Source organism: Pinus tabuliformis, chromosome 3_2 (assembly GCF_031772625.1).
Source record: "Pinus tabuliformis cultivar Carrire ecotype Pingquan chromosome 3_2, CPIR1, whole genome shotgun sequence".
NCBI lineage: Eukaryota > Viridiplantae > Streptophyta > Pinopsida > Pinales > Pinaceae > Pinus > Pinus tabuliformis.
The window spans coordinates 234,182,167-234,201,682 of record NC_142302.1 but is presented as its reverse complement, the minus strand read 5'-3'; positions in this window follow the sequence as shown (position 1 = coordinate 234,201,682).

Here is a 19,516-nt window from a genome sequence, read left to right as displayed (position 1 = left end):
ACAATTGTATTCATAAACAATAAGATTTACAAATACAAGATTATATGGAGGAAAACTCAAAGAACTTTATGAATAGTAAAAGAGAGGATTACAACCTAACTGTCTGATCTAGCATCATCCTCCCAGCATAGAAGCCTCTTCACCTCATGAAAGGTAAGATCACCCAACAATACAATGTCTCTTCTCACAGATAAACCAACAACACTTCCTTACAAATTACAAAATTCCAGCCTCCAGATATCTCAGATGAGGGATCCATTTATAGATGTCTTGCAAGGGTGTGAGTTAGCTCTAGGTTTTTGATTAGTGTCATTCCCTTGATAGTTCTTGGTTCCACTTGGAGATTTCATTGATCACTTACTCATCCCTGGGCAAATTCAGAGAGGCAAGTGTCACAAGAGAAGTTTTTGGAAGATTTCATGATCATCCACTTAGCAAACAGTCTTTGCCATTTGTCTATTCTCGCTCATCGCACCCCACAGAAGGCCATTTCAGTATGCATCGCACTTGGCTAGTGTGGCAGCCAGTATGCATCGCACCTTGATCATGGAGTAGTCAGTATGGTCCAGTTTTGGCTAGTTCTGAGTAGTTTTTCAGGTGGAACTTTTGGGAAATGATGTAATTAGTTGACCATGATCCTTTAGGGTATGAAACAACACTTTTAGGGACTAAATAGCCCTTGGTTTATGGACATATGAGTTTGGGGTTGTAGTGCCTAAATATATCTATAACAGCTGCCCCCTAAAGAATGAGGTTGTAAATCTTCTGATGTCGGGTGAAATGCTTTATCATGACGATCCGAGGTATTCAAACTGGAAGGTGACCTGTATAAGATACAATATAATACATCATCATCAAATTATTTTCATGATCTAGCTGAGGCAGGAATTCCCATGCTCAACTTCATAAATTCATTTTCATGTACATAGGACAGAATGATTCTTCATATGAAGAGTCATCTTCTTTTGCTTAGATGACTATCTGTGTAGATTCTGTGCACATTTGATGTCTTTATGTTCCTCAATATATCACAGCCCGAATGGATGAAACTAGATCTGGGGTCTTCAAACTTGTTCAATCTTCACTTGATTGTACAAGTCGATCCATGTGAAAAAGATGTTCTGAAGTCGAACATGGGAGGACATCGCCTGATGACCAGCCAATAATGTAAGCTGTTAACAAGCGCAAGAGGAATCACTGATAATGATAATGAACCTCAAGGTACTATAGTACAATTCACGTTGTGTGAATATATAAGTCGATGTCGAACACCATGTAAAATCTTTCAGTCAAAGGTCATTGATGTAAACCTGTCACCGGAAGTGAGAAACTTGCCATTAAGGCATGCAAGCTTCAAAGTACTGAAAGGGTTGTTTCTAAGTCAACTTCTTGGATAATGAGCTGATGTCGAAAAGAAGTGACCTGTCGTAGGAGGGCCTTGATGTATCCCACATCTACGATGTGAAATGAAGCAAATGATTTTTCTGGAGGTGAAAACGATCTGATGATATAAGGTTCAAGAATGGCGGTCATGAAAAATGAAGGGTGGAGGTATTGTAGTGGATGAGGTGTTTGCTGGATGATGAATTCTCTGAATAAATTCTCTTGAACATGTCGGCGACACTAATATGGACTGGTAGCATTAACCCCATGGATGGTACGAAAGACCAATGGTGATATGGTGAACAGAAAAACCCAACCCAACTCAATCATGGTGATGGAGTGAAAGTGTCATGTTCAAGAGCGACCTGCTACCAATAAAATTCTTCAAGTTTTCTTCCCTTTTTCCCCAGTCATTGCTGACCAGTACCTCTTTATTTTTTTCAAGCTTGAGGATAACATATGCTTGGTCTATAATTTTCCCTTTGGGAAAACCTGTCGCTCTGTTTTTAGCGAGCCTAGCGTCAGTGAGACTCGTTCTTGTCTGGGTGGACAAGTTTGTCGCTATTGTTTTAACGAGTTTAACGACAAAGATAACTCGGTCGTTTTCTTATTTAGAGAGTTTGAAAATGGATGAAAAGGAAACTCCAACAATCTTTTTTCGTGGCATAATCCATTAAGCCTAAAAAAGTATAAAATATTACGAAATGGATGGATTTTCGATTGCTTTAACGAGCTGAAAAAGACAAGCGCTTGATATTTTTGTTTGATAATCCCTCAGGTCCAAAAAGATTAAAATATATGGGAGGGATGACATTCCCCTTACTTTAACAAGCTAGGAAGGCCAATGGCTCGACAATATTTTTATATTTAACGAGTCTAAAAAGAGTTTAAAAGGGACTCGTTTTTGAGGAACAAGTGGTATTTTCGGGTAGCAACTGGTTCCTGGTAAGTTTGGAACTGCTCAAAACATGGTAGTGTGAAGAGGGTGGCAATCAGAATCACTTATCGCAACTATTCCTAAAAAAGGTAAATAATCAAGTGGAAGTGTATGGTCAGCCAAATGAATGGAGGTGATGGTAGGAACACAACCAAGGCTTAAAAAGGCTGATAACAAGGTGATCACAAAGGTTATTTATGAAAGGTAGTTTCATTTTTTAATGAGCTTGAACCAGGAGAAGCTATGCTCAGTGGCGGGTTTATTTTTTTAACGAGATTGAACCTTGTGGGAACATTGCTCTTGCCAGTCGTTTGAAGATATCTCTTGGTAGATTTATTTTTTAATGAGCTTGAACACTACTATAACATTTTCTCATTTCCTTTTTATGTAGGTTAGAAACGACCAAGCTACAAAGCTAGAAAACTAAAAATCTAAAGGGTTGAGAGTGCTAAAAATCTAAAAAACCAAATTGGTAATTTTTCGCCTAAATATAGAGATTCGCATGCCCCCAGGTCTTCAATAAAAGGAGAGTTTCGAGGTTACCATATGGAAGTTCCTGCAGTTAGGCAGGATTGATTCTGTCAGCAGAAAAAAATCTCTTCCTCAGCTTTGTCTATCGAAATGGATGAAGGTGAATGGTGAGCTTCCAATCACATAACATACAGGGGAATACATATTTCAGATTGATCAAATATCCAACAAGGAAATGATTTTTCAATCCAATCGTATAACCTTTCAAGGAAATATTTGTTTCAGACTGATCACATAACCTACACGGGAATGTTTCTTCAGTCCAATCATTATGACCTTCAAGAAAATCTCTCTTTTCCTCTGGGTTCGCGTGCTAAAGTAGACCAGGGTGCATGCCCCCTAAACTTTGTCACATTCACCGAACTACTCGCAGTAATTAGGTGGATGGAATGAAGGTTGAAGAGACATTGTTGATGCGAAGAGACCATTTAGGGATGATGGTTGATTCATAGCTGTGTTTGAACTAGGAAATGAAAGTTGGTCGACAAGTTGCACCAGTTGGCCTTCATGTGGAAAACAATTCACTCGAAAGAGTGTGGAAACAATAGCTTCCATGCTATATATATAGTCACGTCCAAGGAGTAGATTGTAATATAAAAGCCCTTGAACTACCACCATGTTCAAATGAACAGTTTTCTTTCTCAAAGTTATCAGCAACTTTGGAAGGATCCCTAATGGTTGACTGGTTCCTTTGTTGAAGCCTGATAAATTTTGTTTTTCAGGAAAAAGCGATGGTGAACCAAGCACTTTCCAAGCAGTTGAGGAAAGGATACTCATTGAAGCCCCTTAATATATGATAGTGCCAGACACGATCATTTTGTAAACTTGTACTATGATTTGGAATGGTACATTAGATGGAAGGTGGGGTTTTGCTAGTTGATTCCAATCAAAGAAAATGACTAGATTGATCGGAGGAGGTACCGGATAAATGATCGGATAAATCTCATGAACTGGGGGGCTTTCTTCCTGTTGTAAAGGAACGGGTGGATTTTCCCCAAGTTCATTAGACTCTGTATCGACAAAAAGAATTTGAACAGTGTCGTTCTCATTCTCTTTGGAAATTGTATCATTCGAAAGTGGGCCTTCTAAAGGCCAGACTGGGTCGACTGCCATCTCGACCTATTGACTTTGGTTGGGTATGGACTTAGAAGGTTTACTTTTAATGATAGGCAATTCGATTGGCAATTGAGTTATGTAAATCGGGTTTTCAACCAGCGAAGGACTTGGCAAGAGTTTCTTGTATCCAGGTGGAAGTCGCTGCGGTGAAGCAGGATGGTTATCCAAAATGCTTTTGGCTTCGTCCAGAAAAGGACAACGGGGAAGAGTATGATTACCTTCACATAACCCATAGGGAAATTTGACATGTCCATTAACTTTGTTTTCATTAGTTGATGGTATGCTGTCAACCTGATTGCTAGAAGTTGATGACACTAAATGGTGCAAACGGGGAGACCATTCTCTCAAGATTCGCGGAATGCAAGGGAAATCTCGATGGTAATGGTTTCCCTTGCAAATTATGCATGGAGATTTTGGTTTGGAAAGTTTAGTGTACGGATTTTCACCAGATGATGCATGGTTGTTTCCTTGTTTAGTTGGCTTCTTCTTCTTTTCCTTCCCTTTCTTTTTCTTCACGGCTACTTGGTTTTTAGTGTCACTAGTTTCACCAAGTGAAGAGGAAGAAGGGGAAGGAGAAACAAATGAAGTAGAAGGTGAAGGGGTAACTTCAGTATCATCTGACTGCTGATTAGATTTTTGAGGAATTATGGTGTTTTGAACGACAGAGGTCAAGAAAAGCCATACCGGTAGGCCAAATGTGATTCCTGGAAGGGACAATGTAGCCATATATGGAGAACCAATATCTCCCCAAGAGGAGAAAGGACTAGGATTCCCTCTAAGAGGGATTCCTTGATTGGTGGACTCCATTATTTCAACCTCAGATCAACAAAGGAACAGGGATGTTATTCTGATTTAAATAAATTTTAAAGACGCTTTGACACAACTTGCTTTTTCAATTTTTGAGAGTCTAGAAAAAGCTAAAGGTGACTCTAGTACCTTTGATTTTTAATGAGCCTGAAGTGACAAGTGCTCAGATGGACCTTTTATTTTAAGGAATCGAAAAGGAATTAAAGTGGCTAGTCTGGAAATCTAGACAGAGGGATTACCAAACTGATCGCAAAACTACAAAATACACCTTGGTGATAAATGATAGAGAAATTACCAAGGACTTATGTACGGCAACCAATCTTCCCGAATGTTGTGTTCAATGCATTGCAATCGATAGGGTGGCAGACATGGCTTCCTAAGGATAAAGGATATCAGCCTATTGTGGTCTCCCAATATATACTCGATGGAATAGGGAGCACAAGTCCGTACTGGCACTTGTCGTATCAAAGAGGAGGAATCACCCAACCTTCAATGAAAATGATAGTTACCAGGTTTTACGACGCCGGAACACGTCTCTAGCTTAGACTTCTAGATGTGTTGCATTAGGTTCCAAAGCGTTTTTATGTTCATTGAGATTTATTTTTGAGTTGATCTTGCTTAGAAGTTTGTCTTTCAAGGTTCACCACGTGATGTAGATGTAAAATTCCTAAATATGCAATCTAGAATGATAAACAGTCATTTATTTTCTTTTAGCAATGAAAATCCTAGCTACAAAAGAAAGAAGATTATGATTTTTCTTTTAGCAGAGAGCATAGAGCACACAATAAATGTACTTTCCTAAATCATATTCCGCATGCAATCAAAATGAAAATGCACATGCATGCATTTGTTTTCCACTTCCTTAATGTGTGAATGCCAAAAAGAAAAGCTAAGTACAGATCTGAACTATTTTCTTTTAAAGCGACATTTTTAACAATTTCTTTTCAAAACGAAAGGAAGACTAAGGCGACACTCTTCGATTTCGAATTGAAAACTGCTTTCGACACTTCAAATACTAATAAATCAAATCAAGTACAATGACAAAAGTAAAATCAACTATCTAGAAGAGGAATACTTTACGACACTCTTCGTTTGATTCAAAATGACAATTACAACACTTGCATAAAAAACGACGGTTCGATTAAGCTAGTTTTGACAAAAGAAGACTGTAAATGATTCACAAATACACAAAAACATTTGCAATTCCTAACTAATGGAGGCTGAAATATGTGAAAGAAGAAGGTTTCAGCAAGAAGATACAGATCATGAACAGAAAAACTACTGAATAGAGCTGAAAACAAGGAGAAAAAAACCAAATTTTAAAGAGAGAAATAGTATCACTCAATCATCGCACCTGCAACATAGGGAAATAGGGATGCATCTCACCTACAACACATAGGAGGTGTGATGCATATAGTCTGCCCAGTTACAGACAGTGGGATGGACCAGGGAGCGAAACTGAGGTTGGTTTTTGCTCAAAATTTGTAGCTAAGTTCAGTGATTTAGGCTGAGTTATGATGGACAGTAAAACAAAGTATGGGGGTATGATCTTATGAGGTTATTGAGATACCTCAAGGGAACTTAGAATGCTTGTAAGTCAGATGTTCAGTTCATAAACCAACCTGGAGATTGATTGAAGCAACATTCATCTACTTTGCAATTGCATAGCAAAGGCGTTTCGAAGTCCAACTGGCTAACTTCAGGCTCCGTTTGTAGTTTATAAAGCAAACAATAAACAAACAAAACAAACTATTCGATCCCCAGTGGAGTCGCCATTTTGTTTAACGAAAAACTAGTGTCGATTTAAACTTCTAGTCCCACTAAGATGGGTAGCTATCTTAGAAACAAACAATCAAAGCAATTCAATATTTCCTTTAAGTGTAATAGATAAGAGGGAAGAAAAGAGGACCAACCTGGATCTTCTACTTTGATCCTTGCTTGATTTCTCTTTCCCTTGGTAGAATTTTCCACTCCTCTCCTACTTGTCTCACTTCAAAGAGTACTTGTAGAGTCAAAGTAATAGAAAACCATCAAAGCATCTCTATCTAAAACATAATAAACAATGTAGAATCAGGAACACATCGACCATACAACTGTATTCATAAACAATAAGATTTACAAATACAGGATTATATGGAGGAAAACTAAAAGAAATTTATTAATAGTAAAAGAGAGGATTACAACCTAGCTATCTGATCCAACATCATCCTCCTAGAATAGAAGCCCTCTTCACCTCATGAAAAGCAAGATCACCCAATAATACAATGTCTCTTCTCACAGATAAACCAACAACACTTCCTTATAATTTACATAATTCCAGCCTCCAGATCTCTCAGATGAGGGATCCATTTATAGATGTCTTGCAAGGGTGTGAGTCAGCTTTGGGTTTTTGATTAGTGTCATTCCACTGATAGTTCTTGGTTCCACTTGGAGATTTCATTGATCTCTTACTCATCCCTGGGTGAATTCAGAGAGGCAAGTGTCACATGACAAGTTTCTAGAATATTTCATGATCATCCACTTAGCAAACTGTCTCTACCATTTGTGTATTCTCGCTCATCGCACCACACAGAAGGCCATTTCAATGCATCACACCTGGCTAGTGTGGCAGCCAGTATGCATCACACCTTGACCATGGAGCAGTCAATATGGCCCAGTTTTGGCCAGTTCTGAGTAGTTTTTCAGGTGGAATTTATGGGAAATGATGTAATCAGTTGACCATGATCCTTTAGGGTATGAAACAACACTTTTAGGGACTAAAGAGACCTTAATTTATGGACATATGAGTTTGGGGTTGCAGTGCCAAATAGGGAAAATTTTAAGAACCACCCCTAAATTTATAAATATAATAAATGGGCGAATATCCATGGTATATAGGAAAAATGAAAGGAAATTTTATCAATAATATAATATGTATATATAATTTTTTGACGAATCTCTCACCAGGCATGGCAAATATTTTACTCAATTATAAAATCTTGTAAGATCTTGGCAAGTCTTTCACTAAATAATAAAACTTTGTAAAGTCCTAGTGAATCTTAGCATAAGCTACATGTTGGTTTAATTCCCCCATTTAAATAGGCTACATTCCAGGTGAATACCATGGGTCAATACCATGTGCCATTTTGGTGAATACCATGGGTCAATACCATGTGCCATTTTTATTTTTATTAATTCTAATATTAGGGTTAATAATGGTTTTTTGCATGGTATTAATAACAATCTAGTCCATGGTATTTGTCCCATAGTATTTTGGCCATAGGTTTCACCTACATATAACCCATTTTTTGAGTGTTCGTAAATATAAGGTGACTTATGGAGTAAATATAAAAAAATGTTTTATTTGTTTACCATACCTCTCGTTTATTTATATTTTTATTAATTTACCATACCTCTTTTACAAATATGGTATTTGGCCCATAAGATTCACTTAAATAAAACCTCTTTCTTGAGCCTTCATAAATAGAACGAGGGTTATGGACTAAATATAAAAAGAGGTTTTATTTATTTACGATATGCCTAGTTTATTTATATTTTTATTTATTTACCATACCTTTTGAGTAAGTATAAAAAGACGTTTTATTTATTTACCATACCTCCACTTTACTTATATTTTTATTTGTTTACACCCTTACATGTATATAAGGTGACTTATGGAGTAAATATAAAAAATGTTTTATTTATTTACCATACCTCTCATTTATTTAAATTTTTATTAATTTACCATACCTCTTTTATAAATATGGTATTTGGCCCATAGGATTCACTTAAATAAAACCTATTATTGAAAATGGGCGAATAGAAAGTTGTAAGTCCTAATTTCAAGGGCTAAATTTACCTTTTTTACCCTCTCCCTTAAAATAAGGTGGGCTATTTGAGGTGATTTGTAAAAATATACTATGATACAAAATATTCGCCCACTAAAAATTTAAAACCCCTTAATTTCGCCAAAGGGCGAACATTCGCCCCTAAGATTATCCTTGGTGCCAAAATATGTCTATAACAACTACTTATGTTTGGGAACTGGAATGATTTCTTGAAAGAGCATGAAGCATAATTATTTTACATTGCGAAGGAAGAATATGTGAAGGTTTGTACAATCAGTTTTGAATAATTTTGGCTCCATAAGGTGCTTGATGAACTACTTGATGAGATGTTGGATTCAATTATGATATTGGTCAAATTTGCATACGATTGTTAGTGAACTTGAAAGGTTAAAGTGATTTATTATTTGAGAGTATGATGCAGATATGATCCGAAAAGCTACAACAATCTCCATGGAAGAACAAGTAGATGATGTAAGGGAAGTGTGAATACTTCTGACACAAGCTTGGGCTTGTATTCATCTCCTCCCTATTTGAGTGGGAGTGAGGATCGCCTCCCTAGTTGAGAGGGAATGAGGATGGACACCGTGTTCTCCGTGTGTCACATGTTATGTGTTGTGGGGAAAAATGCCTATGAAGGACGATCCTATCCACCTAAGGTGTGACAGTGCCTTAGCAACAAACAGAGATAGCTATTCTAGTATTCTTCCTTTATGAATTAAGAATGAAGAGAGATGGATGGACTAACCGGTGTCTTCTGTTTGTCCTTCGATCCAGATCCTCTTCTCTTTGGGTGTTCACAGCTACTTGCCTCCTCGCTCGCCCAGCTTCAACAGGTCTCTGCAAGATCACAAGAGAACAGCTACTTGCGACAAGAGAAGAACACAACACAAAGATAGATATTCACATTCATAACTGATTCAAGATTAGAAATAAATCAAATACACTAATGCAATCATACATCAAAGATACATCAGTATATAGGAGAAAACCAAGATAGCTTTATTGATAAATAACAAGGTTCAGGAAGAGATACAACCCAGAGGGCTCCAATCCAGCATCTCCTTCCCGACAGAATGGAATTCCTATCTTCACCTCCCTTCAAAGCATTAAGCACCCAATGATTCCAGTCTCAAACCAACAACAATTCTTCGCAATAACAAAATTCCCGCCCCTAGATCTCATGGAGGAGAGATCCATATATAGATGTTTTGGAGAGAGGATGATTCAGCTTGAGATCTGACTAGTGTCCTCTCCCTTTGTCAGTTCTTGATTCCACTTGGAGGTTCTTTCTTCTACTTGGAGATTTGGAACATCTTACTCATCACCAGTCGAATTCCCTGAGGCAAGTGTCATTTTGGAAGCTTCCTGGGCTTTGACACCTTGAGAAATGAACCTGCCACATGTCCACTCTCGCTCAGAACAGGTAGCCAGTGTTGGATTTGACATTCAGCGCAGGTAGCCAGTGTTGCCATTGACATTCAGCGCAGATGATCAGTGGAGCCATTGACATGATCCTGAATTGACTTGTTTTTGAGCAGTTTCTGGTGGAGAACTTCTGTGAATTGCTGTGGTTTGTTAGCCTTGTTCCTCTAGGGGTAGGAACAACATGTTTAGGGACTTTGGATCCCTTAGATTATGGACATTTCATGCTCAATGTTGTAAGGCACAAAAATGTCTATAACAGTTTCCCCCTAAAGTATGAGGTCGTTTATCGGGTGAAATGCTTTATCCAGGAGGGTTTGAAGTTCATCCAATGCTGGGAGGAGACCTGTAATAAGATACAATACAATACATTATTTTTCATACTGCTTTCATGATCTAGCTGAGGCGGGCATTCCCATGCTCAGCTTTATAAATTCATTTTTTGTACATAGAACAGACAATCGTCTGATGGTAGACTGATAATTTTGATGAAATTATCATCCTTTGAGTAGGATGATCATCTGCTGCAATGATGTACATGTCAAAATGTCTTTATCTTTCCTGAATATATATTGCAGCCCGGATGTATGAAACTAGATCCGGGGTCTTCAAACTCGTTCGATCTTCACTCTAACTACAAGTTGATCCATGTGAGAATTGTTCTAAAGTCGAACATGGAAAGACATCGCTTGATTACCGGTCAATGAGGTAAACCGTTAACAAGCGCGAGAGGAATCACTGATATTGATAATGACCCTCAAGGTACTGCAGTACAATTCACGTGGTGTGAATAAAGGACTTGGCGTCGAACACCACGCAAAATCTTCTGGTCGAAGGTCATTGATGTATACCTGTCGCCGGAAGTGAGAAACTTGCCATTGAGGCATGCAAGCTTCAAAGTACTGAAGGGGTTGTCCCTAGATCAACTTCTTGGATAATGAGCTGATGTCGACAAGAAGCGATCTGTCAAAGGAGGGCCTTAATGAATCCCACATCAATGACACGGAATGGAGCTAATGATTTTGATGGAGGCGAAAACGATCTGTGACATATGATTCAGGGTGGCGGTCATGAACGGATGAAGGATAATGTATGGCAGTGGATGGGACACGGTTGACTCTTTCTGAACGACTTCTCTTGAACATATGGCGACACTGATGTGATGGATCGGTAGCATTACCCCAATTATGGATGGTATGGCGAGACCATGGTGATGTGACCGGTGAATGAAACAACCCAACCTGATTGTGGTACGGAGGAAAAGTGTCATGTTCAAGAGCGACTTGCTACCATCAAAGTTTTCTTGAGTTTCTCCCAATTTTTTCCCTAGTCATTGCTGACCAGTACCTCTTTATTTTTGTCAAGCTTGAGGAGGATAACATATGCTTGTTCTATAACCTGCCCTTCGGGCAAGCCCATCGCTATGTTTTAACGAGCCTAGCGATAGTGAAACTCGTTCTCGTCTAAAGACAAGTTTGTCGCTATTTAATGATTTTAACGAGTCTAACGACAAGGATAACTCGGTCCTTTTCATTTTTAGAGAGTCTGAAAAGGTACATAAAGTTAACTCCAAAAGTCCTTTTTCGTCATCTAATCCCTTAAGTCCGAAAAAGTATAAAACAATACAGAAGGGATGAGTTTTCGATAGTTTTAACGAGCCGAACTCACAAGCGCTCGATCTTTTTGTGCAATAATCCCTCCGGTCCAAAAAGATTAAAATCTAGAGGAGGGATAGCACTTCCTGTCCCTTTAACGAGCTGGAAGGTCAAGGACTCGACAATGTTTTCATATTTTACGAGTCGGTTGAAAAGAACTTAAAGAAGACTCGTCTTTTGAGGAACGAGTGATAAACAGGGTTAGCAGTTGATTCCAGGTACAGGTTGGAATTTTCCAATCACGGCAGTGTCACAAGGATGGCTAGGTGAAATCAATCTTCGCAGTTGTTCCTCAAAATGGGTAAACAATCAAATGGAGGTGAACGATCGGCCAAATGAAAAGTGGAGGTGACGGTGCAAACACGACCAAGGCTTTAATGGCTGATAAGGTTACATTCACAGTGGTTATTTACCGGGTAGTGCTTATGTTTATTTTTTAACGAGCATGAAGTCCGCGTTAAAACTGCTCGGATCTTGCGTTTATTTTTTAACGAGCATGAACTTTGTGCTAAAACTGCTCGAAGCTTATGTTTATTTTTTAACGAGCATGAAGTCCGCGTTAAAACTGCTCGATTATACCAGTCATATGATAAGAGTGTCTCATTGAGATTCTATTTTTTATGGAGCTTCATCTCACAAAGCTTTGCCCCGCACCTTTCTTTATGCAAGTTAGGAAACGGCTAACCCAAAAAGCAAATAAATAACCGCTCTTTGCTTGCACTCCAAAAGGTTTGCATGCCCCCAGGTATAAAGTATGATTTCAAGGTTACCTCTACTTCTTTTCCGTCAAAACATTTGTTTTAACGAGAGAGGCTTACCTCTTTCAGGTTACCCAAAGATTGTCTCGTTCGCGGCCACGAATAAAACACTTCTTCGACGATGTCTACCGAAATAAACAAAGGTGAGTGACGATGCCCGCCAACTCACATAACTTTGAAAAAAGAATCTTATTCTAGAACAACCCCTCTTCCATGCCGGACGGGGTACGGACTAGTCATATTCTCCCGCGGAAACCTACCCTATACCCAAAGTTTTCCTGCCGAAGCAGACCAGGATGCATGCCCCCTGGGTTCCAGTCATATCCTCCCGGATTACTCGCGCTCATCAGGAGGATGGACCGTGGGTTGAGACACTTCTTGCGTGAATAGACCATTTAGGGATGGTTCATGACTATTTGCGATGCGTGATCCGGGGAACGAAAGTTTGTCCACGAGCTTGACCACTCTTCCTTCATGCGAAAAACACATTACTCTAAAGAGTGAGGAGACGATAGCTCCCATGCAATATATATAGTCTCGTCCAAGGAGTAGGTTATAATCCAAGGGTCCTTGAATGACCATCACGTTCATTTGAACGGTCGTCCCTTTCAATTTTATTGGCACATTGGGGAGGATCCCTAAAGGTCGACTGGTTCCTTTATCAAAGCTTGATAGATTTCTCATTTCAGGCAAAAGCGCAGGCGAACCAAGCGCTTTCCAAGCAATAGAGGAAAGGATACTCATAGATGCCCCTTCATCAATGATAGTGCCAGCCATTACCATTCTGTATATTTGAACGATAATTCTGAATGGTATACTGGCTGGCAACCGGGGTCTGCCTAGTTGGTTCCAATCGAACGGGACAACTAGGTTGCTTGGTGGTGGGACCGAATAGACGGCCAGATATCGCTCTGACGAAATTCCTTCCTGCGATAAAGGAATGGTGGCATTGCCCCTTTGTTCATCAGAGTCAGTGTTGATGAAGAGAATTTGGACGGTGTCGTCTTTATTCTCTTCTGTGATGGTATCATTCGAAGATAGAGCCTCTGAAGGCAAAACCGGGTCAACTGTCGTTTCAACCTTTAGACTTTCGTCGGGTATGGATTCAGACGGTTCATCTTCAATGACAGGCGCTTCGGCTGACCACCTGAGCAGGACAGCCGGGTTTTCAACTAGCGAGGGACTTGGCAGGAGTCTTTGATATCCAGGAGGAAGTTGCGCTCGTAAAATCGGGCGATCTTCCAGAACTCTTTTTGCCTCATCTAAGAAGGGACAACGGTGGATGGCATGATCACTTTCACACAGTCTACAGGGAAATTTAGCTTTCCCTCTCTGTCCTGGGGCTTCACTCCCGCTAGTTGACGGTGAGCAGTCAACATGGCTATCAGAGGTCGACGCTACCGAATTGTGCAAATGAGGGGACCAATCCCTTAGTATCCGGGGGATACAGGGACAATCTCTGTGGAAGTGGTCTCCCTTGCATATGACGCATGGCGATTTAGGCCTTGCCAGTGCTGTGTGTGGATTTTTGTCAGACGACACTTGTTTGCCCCCAGTCGCCTTTGGTTCCTTCTTTTTCTTTTCTTTCTTCTTCTTCTCCTTAGGAACTCGATTTTTTGTTCTACCAGTTCCATCAAGTGAAGAGGAAGGAGGAGAGTAAGATGAAGTGGAACGCTGGTGGGAAACTCTTGTCTGATCTAACTGTTGACTTGACTGTTCAGGAATGGTGGTGTTCTGAACGACATTGGTTGAAAAGAGCCAGACTGGTACTCCAATTGTCAGTCCTGGAAGCGACAATGTGGCCATGTGGGGCACACTAACATCTCCCCAAGAGGAGAAGGGACTAGGATTTTCACCAAGGGGAATTCCTTGGTTGGTGTGATCCATCTTTTCAACCTAAAGATCAACGCGGGAATAAAGGGTGATTGTTCCGTTTAAAATAAATTGTTAATGACGCTTTAGACACAACTTGCTTTTTCACTTTTAAAGAGTCGAGAAAAAGCTAAAGATGACTCTAGTCTCCTTCGATGTTTTAACGAGCCCGAAGTGACAAATGCTCGGATGGACTTTTTCTGTTATAGAGTCTGAAAAAGGCCAAAAGAAACTGCTCTGGAGTTCTAGGCAGAGGGTGTGCCAAACTTTTCGCAAAACCATAGAATACTTTTTAAGGTACGGGCAGTCGATCTTCCTGAATGCTGTGTTCAGTGCATTGCGATCAGTAGGGCGACCGACACGACTTCCTAAGGATAAAGGTTAAATTCCTATAGGGGTATCCCAATAGATACGCGACGGTACGTGGGAGCACAATCCGTACTGGCGCTATCATCCCTCAGGAGGAATCACCCACCTTCCACGAGATCGACAGTCCCCAGGCTTAACGACGCCGGAACACGTCTCTAGCCTAGACCTCTATGTTGTGCATTATGTTGCAAAGCGTTGTTAAGTTCATTCAGTTTATTTTAAGTTGATATTTTTAGAAGTTTGCCTTTCTGGATCACCACAAGATGTATGGTACAATTCCTAAATGCAGTCTAAGATGATAAGCAAGCTTTATATCTTTTCAACTTTGAAAATCCTAGCTACTAAGGGAAAAGAAAGACACCATCTTTTCTCAAAGAGCAATCAACACACTCTAATGCACTCTTCCTAAATCAAGCATGCAAACTTATCAAAATGCAAATGCACAATGCAGGTGTTTGTTTTCCGCTTTCTTAGTATTGATGCCTACAAAGAAAGCTTTTTGTACAACTTTGAATTTGCTTTTAAATGACAAGTACAAACAAGTTTACTTTTTCGAAATCAACAAGGGTAGAAGAGATTACAACACTTTGCGACTTTTGAAATGAACACTTGTTTCGACACTTAAAAGAGACAAACTCAAACCAATAAGAAAAAGCAAATGTCTAATCAACTGTAAATAGCCAATGAACTCTCTCCTAAGATCATAGTCAACAGATCTGAATCAAGGGCTACAGGATGATTATTTCACTCATGCAAAGGAAAACTGTAAATGACGCCACAAACACATAAAAACACTCACAGTCTTTTTGTACAAAAGGAGGCAGAATTCAAGCAGAGAAAAGGAGTTATCAGACTGGTAATTATGCTGGTTACAGGCTGCAAAAAACAGAGATCAAAATAGGGCAACAGAGAGCAGAGAACCCCAGCTGCACAAGGCAAAACTGGTTCAGCGCAACCTCAACACTGTGGTTTTGACATTCAGCACAGGTAGCCTTCACGGGACCTGCGTTGAAATGCAGAATGCATTCACAGCAGTTGCGCTGAAGGAGAAACTCTCGTTTCGCACTGGGTTCTGGGTCACAGATTGCTCAATAATCAACGGTTTCAGGCCAAATCAAAAACAAAAGCAAGGTACAATCAAATGGATGCTTTGAGAGGGTACTAAGATCTATCACAAAGGATCATCAAATCATTTGTGAGTCCATTGTTCAGATTATAGACAAAATCCAGTGAAGGATCAAGGCATCAACTGTCTACTTTGCAACTGAGAATAGCAGAAGCAGTTCGATTGTTGCTGTTGAGTCTATGAAACAAACAATGATAGAGAAACAAATAAAATGACTAAAACAAATCTCCCCAGAGGATTCGCCAATTTTTTGTGGGGAAAAATGCCTATGCAGGACGATCCTATCCACCTAAGGTGTGACAGTGCCTTAGCAACAAACAGAGACAACTATTCTAGTATTCTTCCTTTATAAATTAAGAATGAAGAGAGATGGATGGACTAACCGGTGTCTTCCATTTGTCCTTCAATCCAGATCCTCTTCTCTTTGGTGTTCACAGCTACTTGCCTCCTCGCTCGCCCAGTTTCAACAGGTCTCTGCAAGATCACAAGAGAACAGCTACTTGCGACAAGAGAAGAACACAACACAAAGATAGATATTCAAATTCATATCTGATTCAGGATTAGAAATAAATCAAATACACTAATGCAATCATACATCAAAGATACATCAGTATATAGGAGAAAACCAAGATAGCTTTATTGATAAATAACAAGGTTCAGGAAGAGATACAACCCAGAGGGCTCCAATCCAGCATCTCCTTCCCGGCAGAATGGAATTCCTATCTTCACCTCCCTTCAAAGCATTAAGCACCCAATGATTCCAGTCTCAAACCAACAACAATTCTTTGCAATAACAAAATTCCCGCCCCTAGATCTCATGGAGGAGAGATCCATATATAGATGTTTTGGAGAGAGGATGAGTCAGCTTGAGATCTGACTAGTGTCCTCTCCCTCTGTCAGTTCTTGATTCCACTTGGAGGTTCTTGCTTCCACTTGGAGATTTGGAACCTCTTACTCATCACCAATCAAATTCCCTGAGGCAAGTGTCATTTTGGAAGCTTCTTGGGCTTTGACACCTTGAGAAATGAACCTGCCACATGTCCACTCTCGCTCAGCGTAGGTAGCCAGTGTTGGCTTTGACATTCAGCGCAGGTAGCCAGTGTTTCCATTGACATTCAACGCAGATGGTCAGTGGAGCCATTGACATGATCCTGAATTGAATTGTTTTTGAGCAGTTTCTGGTGGAGAACTTCTGTGAATTGCTGTGGTTTGTTAGCCTTGTTCCTCTAGGGGTAGGAACAACATGTTTAGGGACTTTGGATCCCTTAGATTATGGACATTTCATGCTCAATGCTATAAGGCACAAAAATGTCTATAAAATTATGTCTAGGACTAACAACCATAAGCCTAGTGCATGAACTCTCGCAGGTAGAATGGTGGATTAGATAATTATCGAGGATGTGCACTCTCGAGTCATGTATTGTGGTTGAATAGATTAACATCCTAAGTTGGATACATGGACTTGGTAAAGAATGGTCCAAAGGACGTACTTTTCTTTGGGATTAGAAAATGGTCTTGTGAGGTCATATCTTCAAAAAACCCAAGTGGGGTATGTGCCTTGAGAGGTGGTGTTGTCCAAATTTATGCCTCCCATCATTATGCTCTGATCTTGTAGATAGATAGAGCATATTAATCATGACCTTTCTATTTTCACAATGTGGCTATGATTATGTAAACCATCATTGATGCTTATCAATTCAGATCCTTTCTTATATGAATATTTCAACTTGAGAGTATCCTGTTGTGTAGTTATGAATACATCCTTAGTTAAGGGGGAGTGTTGAAAAATGTAACTAGTGTCGGTCTTCATAAATATAATTCATTAATATATTTATAATATTCATTATTATTATTATTTTGGTCAAAGCATGTTATTCATGCTCATGGAGTAAAAAAGAGTAAAAAATAAATTATTTTGAGTCAAAGAAATGTACTTGAGTCATGTCCCATTTGGATATTTGTAAGAAAAAATATTTTTGAACTTTATAGAGTCAAAGTCTATCAAAATTGTCAAGTTTGTCATCATTGGGAACAAGTTGGCATGAGCCTACAAGATCCACCTATTCGACTTCTGAGGCAATTATATATTAGAGGAAATTTCAACCTTATTAGAGCTCATCATTTGATCATCAAGAATACATCTGAAAACCAATGAAGAAGAGGAGTCAAAGCAAGTCAAAAGAGAGATAAGGAGTGTTATAGACATTTTTGTGCCTGACAGCATGGAGCATGAAATGTCAATAATCTGAGGGATCCAAAGTCCCTAAACATGTTGTTCTTACCCTTAGAGGAACAAGGTCTGCAAACCACAGCACTGAAAATCAGTTCTCCACCTGAAAACACTCAAAAACAATCTATTTCTGGATCATGTCAGCTGCTCCACTGAGCATCTGCGCTGAATGTCAACTGCTCCTCCTTGTACCTGCGCTGAAGGTCAAAACTGATGAAGGCTACCTGCGCTGGGCGAGATTGGCCAAGTGGCACAGTCATTCTGCAAGGTGTCAACTGCCCAGGAAGCTTCCAAACTGACACTTGGGTCAAGGAATTCGCCTAGTGATGAGTAAGAGGGTCTTGATCTCCAAGTGGAAGCAAGATTCTCCAAGTGGACTCAAGAACTGAAGATTAACTAAAGTGGGAGAGGACACAAGTCAGCTTCAGGCCAGTCTCAAGATGACTCATCCTTTCTCTAAAACCCTATATATAGATCTCTCTCATGAGGTCTAGGGAGGCTGGAATTTTGTGCAAGTAAGGAAGTGCTGTTGGTTTGAATAGAGCTATTGGGTATCTTGCTTGAAGGAGGTGAAGAGGAGATTTCTTTCAGCTGGGAGGTGTTGCTTGATTGGGGCCTATTATGGTTGTAACTCTCTCAGAACTTTACTTCTATTGTTAATAAAGCTTTGAGATTCTTCTAAATGCATGTATCTTGATGATGAATTGATTCTTGTATATTTGGTTTATGCTAATCCTTAGATCGATTATGGATGTATGCTTCTTGTAGTTTCCTTTTCTTGTGCTTTTACAGGATCTGTGTGTAGCTGGGCCGGTGAAAGGGCAAGGAGCTAGGAGCAAGCAGTAAGGAGTGAAGACTGGATCGACTATTAGCGCAAGATAACGGTTAGTAGATCATCCTTTTCTTCCCTCTCTCATCTCATAAAGAAGAATTCTTGAATAGCTTTGCATTCAGTTGTTGCTGAAGTACTATCACCTTCAGAGTGGGATAGAGGCATTCTGCATTAGATACTTTTCCCCCCAACAAATTGGCGACTCCGCTGGGGAGCGTATCTTGTTGGTTTGTTGTGTTTCTTGCTATTCATTTCATAAACAAGGAGAGTACCGAATCGAACTGTATTTGGATCCATCAAATACAAAGTAGAGGGCAGCTACTCTAGCTCAGTTTCTGAGCAAGTTTATGATTTGAAGAGCTGATCCACAAGGACTCTAATAAGCTCTTAGTGATAGCTTTTCATCCTCCTTTACATCCCTTAGTGTCTCCTTGACAGATAGCTTCTGATTTGAGCAAAAACTGTGAATTTTTGAGCAATCTGTGACCCGGAAACCAAGACGGACGAAAGTCTCGTTCTTCATTGCAGGCTGTACAAAGGCAGTCCGCATTTCAGCGCAGTTCCCGAAGGGGCTACCTACGCTGAAGGTCAAACAGGCAGTGTTACACCTGCGCTGGACCAGTCTTGGCTTGAGCTACTGGGGTTTCCTGC